Source organism: Temnothorax americanus, unplaced genomic scaffold (assembly GCF_048541705.1).
Source record: "Temnothorax americanus isolate GAGA-0224 unplaced genomic scaffold, ASM4854170v1 Scaffold11, whole genome shotgun sequence".
Classification (NCBI taxonomy): domain Eukaryota; kingdom Metazoa; phylum Arthropoda; class Insecta; order Hymenoptera; family Formicidae; genus Temnothorax; species Temnothorax americanus.
Window position 1 is genome coordinate 518621 of NW_027509242.1, and position 13794 is coordinate 532414.

The 13794-nt window shown below is 37.7% G+C and overlaps 2 protein-coding genes across 4 annotated transcripts in view; one reads left to right on the top strand and one right to left on the bottom strand.

The window, feature by feature from the left end:
- LOC143907644 (adenylate cyclase type 6) overlaps positions 1-13794 on the bottom strand; it is a 126688-nt gene that overhangs the window by 79572 nt on the left and 33322 nt on the right. The gene's annotated exons all lie outside the window — the stretch shown is intronic.
- LOC143907855 (uncharacterized) overlaps positions 1-13794 on the top strand; it is a 76147-nt gene that overhangs the window by 39231 nt on the left and 23122 nt on the right. The gene's annotated exons all lie outside the window — the stretch shown is intronic.

Sequence of the window (13794 nt, forward strand, 5' to 3'; positions counted from 1 at the left end):
CCAAGAGAGAAATCCAAACCGCACACTGTTTCTAAAAGAGTAATATTGATATTTTATATCATGCGATGTATAATTTACGATCTTATAAATATTGTATACACTCTTCTTTCATTTTATCCGCGACAGAAGATATATTTTTTGAAATTAAAGGTACTATTTTGAAATATAAATTATTTTTTATTGTATTGTTATCGAATACAATTACAAAGAGAATAAGAGAAAAGAGGAGGAAGAAGACAGAGAGAAAAATGCGAGGAAAAATGAATCAAGTATTTTTTTAAGATATCATGTTTAATTAATAAAATTTCATCTTTCGAACTTGTTTTAAAATAATTTTGGTACGCTGGGCAAATAAAATTGCTACGTGTTAGAAAGTTAGAATAAATGTAAAATACTTTAATGATAGCATTGTTTTTATGTTATAAAAAACGTCATAATGATACGAGCGGTGCGGTGTCGGCGGTATTGGGATGCGTTGATTGGGATGCGCGCGTGATATTGCAACGGAGAAATTATTAATATCAACGATAGCCAAAGTGTATTATATTATAGCACGAACTCTCGGCGTACTGGTATACTGCGCGGGATCGATAGACGAAAGTAATTTGCCGCGTGGCTCGCGAAGTTGCGGCCGCTGTGTCGCCGGTATAATTTATTCCGTCTGTTCCATTATTTTTCTGGTTTCCTATTGTTCGAACGCGCTTATTCGGAAACTCCTTTTTCTGATCAGGATTCCAATTGTCGCGACGAATTCTATAGCAATTCGCGCCGTAATGTTGTTTATATGTTCGCAAAAATGATCTATATACTATGTGTATTGTGTACTTCTAACAGCCTTGCAATTTTTAACTTTATTACTCATTTAATATAATTATCTAACTTTTTTTTAATTATTCTTTTACAATATATTATAATTTTCTTATTATTCTTATTAGATGTTATTTAAATGTTATATCGATTCTTAACATCGTGCAAGTTATTGATACATTTCGATTTATTCCGTGACAGTTTCGACAATAAATCTCCGCAAATTCCGTTATTTGCTACGGTACGTATCGATCTCAACCGCAGATATTTTTGTTATTTATTATGCACGAAATCACGTGCTTGATTCAGCCTCTATTGAATTAATTGCGCACACTAGGACGTTATGATGAATGAAGCGAGATTAAGTCTTCCCTCTCGCGGCGCGCGCGTCAGCCGCGCGGGCCGCGAGGACAAAAGTGCCGGTCACAACGACAGTTTGTTGCACCGAACGCGGCTCAACGACAAATTTAATTAACTTTCAAAGCCGTCGCCACTGCTACCATCACGTCGCCGGGATCGGCGGCGCGGCGCGACATTGTTAAATCGAGGCTTGCAGCTACGGAACGGCCGGCTGCTGATGCCGCCGTATGGCCAACCTCGTTAACGACGTGACACACTAATTGAGCTCGTGAATAATAATTATGATTGGTCGCGCGGAGATGTGTCAGCTCGCATTGTGGAGTCGCCCTGCCGCGTCAGTTCGCGCTGCTGTTGCGCCACGTCTCGACGCGCGCAAAGTCTAGTTGTCTTATCGTTCCCCTCGTCTTTAATCCGCTAGACCGCGAAATCTCTCCGTGGAATAAATTATTACGCCGCCGCCGCCGCCGCCGCCGAGATGCCGCACACTTTACCCTACGCATAAATTATCGTCGCCTCAATTACTGACCGATAGCCCCATACGATGACGCAGCTCCTTCAGACGCGAGAGCGAGATACGGCGTGTTGTTCCCTGTTGCAATATCAATACGTTCTTATTCTCGACTATGTCCGACGTAATAATTCCTATTTATTTGCAATATGCACGTTTTGAAATTCTGTGTAATATTTTGTTCCGCCTCGCGGATTTATTTCGGGGTATACGATAGAAATTTTATGTCTGCATGATATTTCGAACGGAATAACAAATAATTTGTTTGCCATATTCTTCACGCGTGCACTCACATTTAATAAATGAACATATCATATAGATGAAATTCATATGATGTAAAGTACACTTTTGGCGATCTATAATTCGTTAGAATTTGAAATAGAATTTGATTTATAATTTTACGTATCGTGTAATATCAAAAAGATCTGAAAAATCGGCACACACACACACACACACACACACGTCAAATATATATTGAAATACTCAAAATGCATAATGCTACATTATAAATATAATTTTATCCTGAAATATGTTATGAACTGCAGATCGTCTAAAGCAAACTTGAACTAAAATAAAAAGCAACTACAGCGATAAAAAACAATTGGACACGAAATTGAATTATTTAATAATATTCGCTTAAAGTTCTTATATCCACGTAGAAACAATTCGTGAAAAATTCAAATCCTTCCGTAGATAAATCATGACACGGTGCGCACGGTTTTGAAGGGGTTGATGCAAAAGTAAGCACGGACGAACGACGCGCGACCAAGAAGCGCCGTGAACAACGTATACTGCTTGCTCGCGCTATTACAGCATTCTATGTTGTTCCCCAAGAAACAATTTACGGCTGCGAGAAGCATTACATTACATGCGTAATTACAAATTTGCACGTGGATGCACGGTTGCCTGTGAAAGTGGGACGCTTGTGTGTGCATTCTAATTGGCTTCTAATCAAGTAACGACTAACAAGCATGCGGAAACGTGAAACATTTCGCGTCGACGTAGCTTCCGGAATTCCGATGTTAATAACGTGTATACGGCGACACATTTGTCTCTCGTATCTTATCGATAAATCTCCCGCGTTCTCGTCTAATAATAGCGCTCGGCATCCTTTTACGGAAACGTTCCCTCGTGCAACGAGGATTCCAAAAATGTCCTCGATGCAAAGTAAATTTGTTCCAACGTTTTGCGCCGGAAAGCTCCGATTGATCTGGAAATCTCGACGGGCGAGATCGCAACGGAATTGGAACGCAAAAACTGTAACCGTAGCACGATCGCGTGCGTATCGGGGTAGGAACTTGCAGCAGCATTTAACATCTCGGCTCGAGCTCGAGCTTCGTGTAACTTGTAATTTGGTGCGGGATACCACGTTACATTACAGACGGATACGCGGAGGGCAAAGGGAAACGTTTAAATCGTACGTTCGGCCTCGTATACACGCGGAGAGATAAAATTTGCCGTTTTACCTATTACATAAACTAAGTTCTACCTAACTCCCGTGTGCTCGGAACTCGCATTTATCATAATCGTGACGCCTTTATCTGTGCGAGCGAGAGTTAAGTGGAGTGGACCTGACGTGTCCGAACGAATACGCCCTGCGAGCACGAACCCGTGTCTCGATTAAGGATTAACATCGTCTAACAGGAACGGTTGTTGACCTTTGGCATCGTATTGGAGCGGCGACGCGTCGCGCCGCGCCGCGATTACGCTTAACGATAACGTCTCGGTACACGTTTGACACGCGTAACGTTATTATTTACAGATTACTGTCCGTAATTACGATGCATACACTATCACAGAAAATATTCAAACAGATCCTTTGAATATGCCACAAAGAGCTTATTACATATTTTATCATCAGTGAAATTTGAAAGGTCTATTCGAATTTTCTACATATATAGATTCTATCTTTTTTTTCTGTATCACCAAAATCGACAGCTCTCAGGAGTTTCAAAAGCGGACATATCAGATACCAAAATATTATCCATATATGAGTAACATTATCCTTATATTTGATATGTCCATATACAAAAAAAAGTATATACAAATATATAATTACATTTCTTGTAATTAAGAAGATAATGTCAAAAAATAATATTCATGTGAAAAAATATATATTATAACACAATTAAATATATAATTAAATATATAATAATTTAATATATACATATTTAATTATCGTCTCCCTATTTTGAAAATTGTGAACATTTTCAGTATGCGTATAAGAATTGCGTATTAAAAACTAACGAGGATATGAAGGATTTCGTATCCTCAGTATTATTATACTGACAAGCTGATGAGCTGTTTTGAAAACAAAATAAATTCTTGTATTTATATGGACGTTTTATTTATTTTATTTTTATAATTAAAATGAAGAACATTATGGCACACGGATATTGCTCTTAAAGCTGTTAAACTTTTTCAATTCCATTACAGTTGTCTGAGGATAAATATATAAATGATAAATATCATTATATTGGTAACAGCTCGGAATGATTCGACTTTGACAGTTCCCAAATGAGTTCTGTCCGTTAGAATTGGATGTTGGCAGCTATCGTAACGTCTAACAAAATTCTGCAATTCTCGAGCGGCACGCGATTAATTTAACAGTATTAATTTTAACGATATTGATTCAACCACTTCTCGCTCCATCTTTCTTCCGCTTCCACTTCTAGTTATTTCTCGAGTACTAAAGATATCTCTTCGGGTTTCCAGATCGAAAACTCGATTCTCGTAACAGCTTTTATCCGATACTTATTAGATCGTTCAATTATTCGATATATGTAAATCTGCGAATTATTTTTTATTACACTGATTTTTATTAGTTGCACGAACATACGCACGTATCGTTGGAAAGTTTTTCTACACAGGTGAGCGGAAGCGAAGCTTTTAAATTTGCACGAGCTACTTCGTAATTATACTGTTCACGCCGGGAATATTTCTCGGTGAAAACGATAAATTTCCATTAGACAAATATACATTAGCGCGCGCGGCATTACATTGTCTTTGTTATTTCGATGTAATGAAAGCAAGAAATTTGCGTAACTCGGAGAATTCGCTCTGCTCGATTACGTTTACCTATATCGATCGGATTTCTATTTGAATCTGTTTGATTAAAAGTCAGAGATTTCCTTTTTTTCTAATTTACTGTTGCGCTATATATGTGCGATTTGTTTGCATAATTCGGATACACGAGAACGAAGTAAAGAGCACGGGAGAGAAACGCGTGATGCGAACAGTTTCCTCACGGAAGCGCGGAACGATTAATTAACGAAAGTGTCTAATAAAGTCGATTAAAACTTCCAACTTCCTTATGATTCGTTACAAGGAGATCAATTCTCCTCGAACGCCTTAATGGAATTGTCTAGTTTTAAAACTTGGCGATCTGAACTTGTTTGCCCTTTAATCCCATAATTTCTAAGTGTTATTTATTTCTGTTAGTTTTCTCGAGAAATAACCACCGATCGATAAAAGTCATTTAATCGAGTTACCGCACCCGTGAAATTAATATCCTATTTATATATATATATATATATATATATATATATATATATATATATAAGAGTTATATAATATTATATATAAAATATAATATCGCGCGCGCACATATTACTAAAATAAATTCTGTGATGCGGATTGTTATTAAATTCTTTTTCTCTCTCCGTCTTTAAAGATTTACTACGACACACATGTGTGCATAGATATATATTACATATATTTTCCAATAGATTAAATGTAGATTACACTACCGCATAAGAAAAAGGTAATTAACGTTCTTGGATTAATTTGCACAATTCTCGCAAGTTCCGACGTATCGATTAATAATTCCCGAATTTAACCGAGAAAGCCTAATGTCTTCGATTAAGTTTCACTTAGGCGTTTGCAACTTGTCGTATGAGCAATTATACTGGGCGGGGACGAAAGTTTGAGCTTCAAATGAACAATCCGAACTTTCGCCATAGTCGATAACACACTTACGAGTGAACGACCCTCGGCCGAGAGACCAAGTATCCGGGGGTTATAAATAAATGCCGTGTATATGTGCCTCTCGAATCGATCTCTTCTTAACCTAAGCGACTTGAATGCCTGGTCCTACCGTTGACAGGTGAGTTCGTTGCGGGATCGCGGATTTATCGGAAAGAAAATAATAACGGAGGTGAAATATTAAAAAGGTGAATCGCGAGGTCTCTGATTCACGTGCAATCGATACGTCGAGTTATCATCGCCCGTCCATATCCACGCCAACCATTATCAATCCCGTGCCTATTCTCGTTATTTACGACTTATGTGCGTACAATTGTGCGTTCATGGAAAATGGCTACCGTTCGCAATTGAAAGCTCATGGGAATCGGCTACGGAATTGGATACGAATTGATTGGCAGCGTCAGCGGGATATTTTTATTCATCATGAGCGAGTTTCGAATATATTTGATCAGTTTGTAAAATTCTTCTGATTTTAACTATTTCAGGGGTTTTTATAGCATACCGTTTGAGGAAAAATGCAGTCTGGAGAATGTGATTGAATTCTGCATAAAAAAATAAAAAATTTTGGTTATTCATTACTTTTGGAGTTTTTCAAATGTACGTTTGGTTGACGCTCGATTATAATTTAGTTAGTGGGATAGAATTTCTCAACATTGTTTATTAGTCTTCAAATGCTCTCTACCTGTTATCTGTATTATCTATTATTACTGATACATTGGTTTTGCATTATTACCGATTTCATCATTGTTCAATATTTCTAACCCAATATCTGGCTTCAGCCAAACTGTATTTTGCAATAAGCCGTATCCAGTAACTTGTGTATGTAATTATGTATGTACATTACGACAGTTATGGAATATTACATTCCTTTTTCATAAAAAGTAAAATTACTAAAATTTATACTAAAATGAAAATAGTTCCGTTAAAATGTTACTCATAGAGTCTTGAGAAAATTTTCTATTAAAGTTATTCATAAATTATTTATGAATTAATAATAATCTGACAAAAAGCAAGTCGTAAATTTTGAATGTTATATACAATTTTAAACATTTAGGCAATTTATAATTATTTCGTAATTACATTTAACATAATTGCATTTCAAATTATTTATTCTGTTTAACTCAACCGTATAATTATATTTAATATTAAAATACAATTACTGACATATTTTCAATATATGTCAGTAAAACTTAATTTTATCGCGGACTCGCCAATCAGAACCGGCATTTGCGGCAATGTGTTATGATAACGCTAATGTACGAGATTGCTCACAATCGGTGGTAGAATCGAGCGACCTCGGCGGGCGGAATCGAACGAACCGGGCCGGAAGCTCGAAGAGGAAGTTCCGCGAACTTCCGCCGTAATCAGTCGCGCGCAGAACGGACGGTTTGAAAAATCGGCGACTTGGCGCTAATCGGATTTCTGCTCGTTAAGTCGGAAAATCGCGTTATAACCCAGTTCGACGGACGCATAGTGGCAGGCACCCTACCACTTCTGGGTTGAAAACCGATGCACACGTAAATAACATTAACACGTAAGGGCTGATGCGATCGTTCCGCTAAATGAGGTGACGTTAAGTTTCGAAATAGGAAGCTAATCAGACGGTCTCCAGAATATGCATCCTTATTCCGCATGCAACTCTCAACTCATTTTAGATATATACATTTAGATTGACATTTGGCAGCAGATTTTTGATGACTCGCGTAAAGAATGATAAAAATTAATTGACACCATATTTTTTCGACCTTTAAAGACTATAACGCTACTTGGAGAAGCTTTTCAGGCAAAGTTAAATCACAAAAATATAAGCCCACTTTAGACAATCTATCATTCGCGTTAAAAAAGATATAGCCGTGTATTTTGATGTGTATGCTGATTATACATTATTTTAATATTAATTTTATATAGGTGTATATATATGTATATATATATATATTCTGTGTATATAGGTTTTAAAATATTGTTTATATTACACGTCATAAAATTATGAATAGATATTTCTATCCTAATTTCTGAATTACAGATCGAAATCGAGCTATTTATGATATCATCATATGGAATTGTGAAATTCAAAGTTGAATATTTTCTCTCCAAATATGCCGAAGGGTGGGATATTGTCTCAAACAACGGAGATTGTTCAACTCGGATTCTCGGGTTTTAGAATCCGCCGGAGAGCATTGTACTTAGCGCCGCTAAATGCGACCTGAAGATACGGGTTCCCGCGTTTCTAGCGCGCGGTCGACGCGGTCGAAAGCCCGCGATACGCTTTTGTCGCACACGAAATCGCGAGTTTAAGGCTCATTGCACATGCGAGACCACGAGGTAATCGGCCAATCGAGAGTGAGCGAGCTTATCGCGCGCAACGTACACGTACACGCGGACACACACACGATCGGATAATAAAGAGAAAAGAGGGTTCTTTATCTCGTATTCCGTTCTCGTGACCTTATTCGGGATCAACCAGCGCGAGAGAACCACGCCGGATGAGGCGTTATTAATAATTGAGGCTTGATTAATCGAAATGATCGTTCCCGTTGTGTTCCCAGCGATTGTATTGACGTCACTATGTGTGCGTGTATTAATTAAATTCATTTTCGAATACAACGCGTTCCGTGGAAAATAGTCATTATAATATGACAAAAAGAGACCGCCTATGCATATATGATACATATATTCGTACGAATTATTGATTGGAATTAGCGATTGGATTTTCTTCAATAAAAGTTATTTTGCAAAAAATATCACTATATATTCCCTTTTTACTTTTATTTTTTTACTTAAACTTGTTGCAGAGTAATAATCGTCATTGAATGATTCGAAGAGATTTTTAATTGATTGCTTTTTAACGAGAGATCTAAGAGCTTTCTTTATCTTTCGGTGAAATAAGCCGATCGTAGTTACGTAATAATTTAAATAATAATCTACAATCGAAATTTGCAACTTGTATATATAACAGTAGCACGCGGGTCTCTCGGGACATGCAACAGACGAATTATCTACGTAGAATTAACTGAAACTGAACCCCGGGGCTTGCCGTCTTTCCGACGCCGAGTTGCTCACGCGACGTTATTTTAATCCCGCTTTTGCTATTGCAAATAAGTCGACCGACCGACTTGCAAAAATTTCAGCCTTATTCGGCTGTAATTGCGGCGAGCGTCGACGTGTGATTTGTTGGCCGATAAATCGGAATTGCGCGGCCGCCGCGGCCTCAGAAATCACTCGTTTCACCTGATTGCTCGCGCGAATATCACTCGATCCGTTCCGCAAGGGTGGTTTTAGAGAAAAAAAGGAGGAAGGAAAAAAAGAACAAGGTTGCAATGGGTTTTAATGGGGTCGTCGATCGCCACGTCGCGTCGCTCCGATAACGCTCATTTTTCGCAATCGATGGGGAAATCGGGAGGTCGAGACAAGCGGTGATTAATATCGGCAAGGTCGGTCGAGGATATAAGTTTCGCTATTACAAAATCCCATAATTATTTCTCGCGGCTGTGTACATTCGTGATCTAGTTTCTATTCCTGTAACTCCTACGCTGCGTTTAACGTTATAAATAATGACGTAATGGCTTTATGGCTCTTCGAGCGCCTTTACTTAAGAGCCTTGCCGCCATTAGGTATATCTCATGCAAGTGAAATGTGAGAAAAGACGCGGCTGGAGGAAATCTTATTCTTTTATTTATTTTACCGTACTATATTGCGCGCATATCAGAAATTCGTTGAGAGACTTGTACCATACAGGTAACCAAATAGTTTATTGAAAAAAATAACAGAAAAGTGAATATTGCAAAATCTAAAAGAAAAAATATAAATACAAGAGTAGCAGCGCGACCTACTTTTGCTAAAATATCCTAAAAACTCAATTACTTAAATTCTAAATCCAGTATATATCAATCTTGGCGACAACGCAAAGAATTTTATACTGAATTTAGGGGACAAGTATAGCGATACATATTTTCCACCGGTAACATTAATACCTTAAATATTTATCGCGCGTAAATTCAGTGTCGGTGAAATTTTTATAAATGTAGCGTCACGCGAAAAGGAACTCATTTTTAAAATGAAAAAGTAATTTATGCGATTTTAAATTAAATGTCACTAGATTGAAATAATAATTCAGTTTGTAAGAAGCAGATTAATGTAAATTCAGAGTAGGTATAGTTCCTATTTTATCAGAAGTCTTTGCACATAGAGAATTGTTAAAGCTGAATGAAAACGGTAGTCGGATAAGTAAAATTCAAAGCGATGAGATAGGCATGTACAACCAACATATAACAAATATATAAACGTAATTTACTGTGCTGCACGGTGCATTTTTATAATGGAAATTTGATGATGGACGCCGATAACCGAATGGTTGCATCAAAAAAATTTTTTTTTTACGACGGTAAATAAATTAACGATGAAGTGCAACAGGATGCAGGACTGGAGCACGTTTTACGATGCATCGAGCGCCTCGGTTTTGCGACACGGTGATTTATTAGGCAATATATAATACATTACGCGTGTATCACGTGTCGCATATATTGTTTTACGCGCACTTGATTGCGGCATTGTATAATGCTAATTAAAGTCTCGATCTCCACATCATAATTAGTTAATTAATTGACACGGAAGGTTGGATCGTGATCCCATTTGCAATCGTATTGTACGTTTCGTACGAAAATTGCGCGGCGAGATCCATTGGAGATTGATGCGCGAAATAATGTCATTCGTGCCTTCGCATAATTTTGTATCTAATTGACACGAATGCAATTGAAGTGCAATCTGTTTTCCATTGTCAGGTTTCACAGAAAATAACGTAAATTAATAGAATAATCTGTTAATTTAGTCGCTTGCATTTTCAGTTTTTATAATATTCTAATCATTAATTTACCATGTAGAAGGCCAAAACCTATCCAAAGAATGTAGATTTAACAGAAGAAGAAGAAGAAGAAAAAGAAAAAGAAGAAGCTGTGCACCATGTCCACAGTATAAAAGTTTAACGAAACTTATTTGATGAACAAGCGCGCGTATGTAGCTTTAATTGTGTCTTAGCAAAAATAAAATATCTTTTTGTATAATAAATATAATTAATTAATTATATATATATATATATATATATATATACTTGAAATTTAATGAAACTTAATGAAGCGTAGAGATTGGAGTGCTTTATACATCCCACTTTTAATCTCGAGCGTACATTGTTTTCATTTGCATTATGCGTCATATATCGCATTATAATAATGCCACCCTTCGCGACCGAAAAAAAACTCTCGGAACGGAAGAGACTCTCGCGCGTAACGAGAATTCGGAACAGAGTTATTGGATTAAGCGATTCGAGCGGGTCACGCGAGAACGATTATGCGACGATCGGCGATAAGAGAATTATTACGCCGGCATGCTCTGTTTGCTTGTTTGCCGATATGTACGGGTCCCCGATGAGAGGGTTCCATCCGACGCGCGATAATATGGCGCAGGACAGCACAACATGCGTGATCTTCCTGCCTCGAACCGTGTTTGCTTCCCCGATCTTGTTTTATTGAACGGGTCTCCAGAGGGTGGAGGGTAGAGGATGTAGTCATTCCTCGATCGGACGGGGAAAATTAATTTCTTCGGCGAGAAAGAAGTAAGGAAAGCTATAATAAAATCACATCACCTGAAAGATTCGATGCATAGTTCGTAATGCGTAGTTCGTAGTTTCGAGGAAAGAGGAACAAAATTATTTTATTTTGAATTTTGTAAATAAAAAATTTTCTCTTTTGTTATATAAATATTTATGTAATTTTTGCTTTTTTTAATCCGCAAAAGCCTAAAATATTTACTGTCTGATTCTTTATGGAAAAATTTAGCCTCTTCTAAAAAATGATATTTTTAAAAGAATTACTTTAAAAAAATCATATATTAGGGGTATTGTAATTACATTAATTTTAGTTGTTAATTTTCTTTAACTAAAAAATGAACTGTATTAGATTGAATATATAGACGATACCGCACGATGAAGTAAATATAGTAGGTTTGACACACATTACGTATTCTAGGATTAATTGTGGTGTTCCGATCTGAAATCACACACGGAGCAAACACGCAGCGGCCGGACGCTGGTATCTGCATGCGGAATCTCGATGGCTGTCAAATAGCGGCGAGTGTGCCTCCATCGTGCACACTTCCATCCCTCGTTTAGGTAGACGCGACTATTCTTTAAACGCGGAAGTCGATACGCGATAAGGTTGTCCGCTCTAAGGAAGATTAACGAGTCAGCTTCAAGCCGTTATCACGTTTCGATCGCGTTTTCGATCGCGAGGTTGTTTAACGCTAGCGTTTTACGTCCCGTTTAGTAACGAGCGGAATGCGCTACATAGACTGTTAATGCGTTATACATAGATTCACCTAGAGTCCTTCTGGCCAGCTTGCAGTTCAGGATATAAGAGAGAAAGAGAAAGAGAGAGAAGCGATATACATTCATATATACATTCATATCTCTTTCTCTCTTATATCTCTTTCTTTTTCTGTTTTCTTGCTTTTGCCAAAAAATGCCGGACCAATCAAAAGTTGCTGTCTAATGGCCAGACTCTTATTAGAGGGATTCTAGATCGAACAAAATTTGGGAAAGGATCATCAATGGTGCTTCCCACACAAGAATATCTTCATTTGGCGAACGCGTGACGCCGCAGCTCAATTAATGTAATACAAGATACCCATATTACGCCCCACTTCGGTGATAACGATATTTAATTATATCGGAACCAACGCGTTTGCGCCTTTCGCTATCTCGATGCAAAATTCAATCGGGCGAGCGAAACAACGATTAATTAACGTTTGCGGCAGGTCGCGATTTTCCCTCGTTACGGACGCGTAACCCAGCAGAATTGACGCTATTTTTGCATATCGTTGAACGGCAAAATCGCGAGAAAATACCGACACGCCAATGAAGTGTCGTAACTGTCGCCGACGCGCGTTACTTCGTCAAAGCGACAAAATAATTAGCAATTTGTGTCATTCAATTAAGTGGCGCTCGTTTTACTGAAATATCGCAGCATTCAAACGTTAATTTACCGTTTTATAAATTAGGAGGATCGTCGATCCGTCGCTCCATTTGTTATTACTTTTCGCGCAATTTCCTTTTCTTCTTCAACTGAAATACATCAGTATACACTCACTGCACACATATTTTTTTTAACTGAAATATATCATAATACGAGTTCACGTACGGAATTTACATATCAAGTGACATCCACGCGAAACGTTGAGTAAAAAATCGCGTTGTATCGGGTAGAACTGAAAAGCAGGTCTTTTATTTTTTCTTTTGAAACAAAATACAGGTTATATGTTTGACATAGTTTTGCGTTGAAAAGAGAAGAAAGTAATATTTTGGCGATTGCCTGCAACGTGAAAATTCTACCGGGATATGCAAACTTTTGACATACAACGTAATATCGTTGACGGTATTTTATATGCCATCGTTATCTCGTGATGCGGTGATGTATTATTGAACAAGTAATCTGCATTTCGATATCAGAAATAAGCTCGCATCGGTATTGTCGATACGTATCGGACTGACACGACCGCGTTACTCAGACGTCTCCTTCAACTCAATTTGACGAGTCACGAACCGAGGCCAACGTTCTCTTCCGCTATTTAGTCGATTTTAATGCCCTTCTCTTTCGGCGCGCGCGCGCGCGCGCGACATCGCACTTAAATCGCGTTCGCTCAAGGCGCGATCGCGAAAGCAGGTACCCTCATGGCCACCGCGTGTAGCCTCGTCCGATCAAGGTCTGACTATACTACTGGCAAACTCACAATAGGCGGTATTTATCGGGAAAAACTATATCGCGATATCGACATTTGCGTCATAATTACAAGAGCGTACTTGACAACGAGATATTGCATAATTCATGAGGAATTGTTGTTTTACAAAAGCACGACATTTTATTCGGTCAAATTGATATTTTCATATTATTGACATTTATAAAAAAAATCATAGAACACTCTTGTTCGATTCAACTTATTTGCTTGATTTTTATAGGTACGTGTGATTTTTTTTTTTTTTTTTTAATCTATGTCATCCATGATTTAATCGCGTCAACAAAGTATATTAATTGGGATATGATCTACGATAAAATTATATATGTTATAATAGATGGTATTGACTTTAGTTA